We start from the raw sequence: 1,541 nt of genomic DNA, 5'->3' as shown, positions 1-1,541 counted from the left end.
CACACACACACACACACACAACTAGCCATGTGACCTTCAGCAAGTTACTTAACCCCAACTGCCCTACATACCCCCCTCCAAAAAAAAATAAAATAAAATTTAAATAATCAAAATTATCCATTTTACACTTCAACAATTTTCTCAACCTTATAATATGGTTTAATGTCTGATAATACTGAATCTGCTTCCTTCCCATCTTTTCTCCCTGGTTTCCCTGAATTTCCTGATTTTGTAGTCTTACAAATGAAACCTGTTATTATTTTTTCTAACTCAGTAAGATTTTTTTTATTAATTTAATGGGGATGGCATTACATAAATAGATTAGTTGGTAAAACTGTCTTTCTTATATGACTTTATCTACCCATGAACAATAAATATTATTTAGATCTAATTTTATTTAAAGTTGTTTTGTGTTTATATTTGTATAGCTCCTGTGTCTCTTTTGGCAGGTATTCTTTCAGGTTGTTTTTACTATCTAGTTATTTTAAGGAGTCTAAAGCAATGTTAAACAGTATGGCTGACATTATAATTTCACTATTTTTCTCTTTTGATTAAATCTATTTTAGCTTTAATTTTGTCTGATACCATGATTATCCTTATTTTTACATAATAAATTCTACTCCTAACCTTTATTTTATGTTTGTGCATATCTCATTTTTATAGCATTTCCTGAAAGCAAGATATTTAATCAATTTTTAGTTTAACTTTTCAAACCGCTATCAGTTTCTATTTTATGGGTACATTCATCCCATTCATATTCTCAGCTATAATTCCTCGTATGTTTCCCTCCTTACTATTTTCCTCACTATCCTTCTCACCCTATTCATATCACTCCTCACTCCTCTGCTTTACTTCATGCTTTCTGTGGGTACAGCTTCAAAAGAAATAAGAAAAAAACTCCTTTGTGCTGTTCCCCTAATCTTGTATTTGTACTTGTACACTAGTTCACCAGAGAAGTGAATACCCTTGGATTTTAAAGATAATTTTTAAGTGGTCACTGTTGCAACTGTAGCTAATGAGATCTCCTTCACATAGTTCCTCTTAACAATCATTTAACAGATGTTAGGTTTTTTTTTCTTCTTTTAAGAATTTACCAAAATACTACAAAACATCCCCCCAAATAACTTGGGTCATACTCTCTCACAAATACTTAAAGTGTTGCTGAGAAGAATGGGCTCAACTTGTAATATGATGATAGTGAGACCTACCTGTAGGATACACCAGTTGAAAATATTAACTTCTAACTCCTTTTTCATTTCTGAGAGTTCCCACTGAGCTCCCCTTGAGTGCTGTATTTCTGCTGTGCATCTCTCCTTGACTTTGTCAAGTCCCCATTAAAATCTTTGTTTCTACAGTAAGCCTTTCCTGATCTTACTTGAGGCTAGTGTCTGCCCTCTGAGATCATCTCCAATCTATCTTTTATATCTCTTGATTGTACGTGGTTATTTACATGTTGCCTACCTATTATTCTCTCTCTCATTCTTTCTCTCTTTTTCTCTCTTTTCCTTCCTTCCTTCCTTCCTTCCTTCCTTCCTTCCTTC

Source organism: Petaurus breviceps, unplaced genomic scaffold (assembly GCF_028583685.1).
Source record: "Petaurus breviceps papuanus isolate PSGF00001 unplaced genomic scaffold, PetGlider_PUasm1.0 90804, whole genome shotgun sequence".
Lineage (NCBI taxonomy): Eukaryota > Metazoa > Chordata > Mammalia > Diprotodontia > Petauridae > Petaurus > Petaurus breviceps.
Note: the sequence above shows the minus strand (reverse complement) of the source record.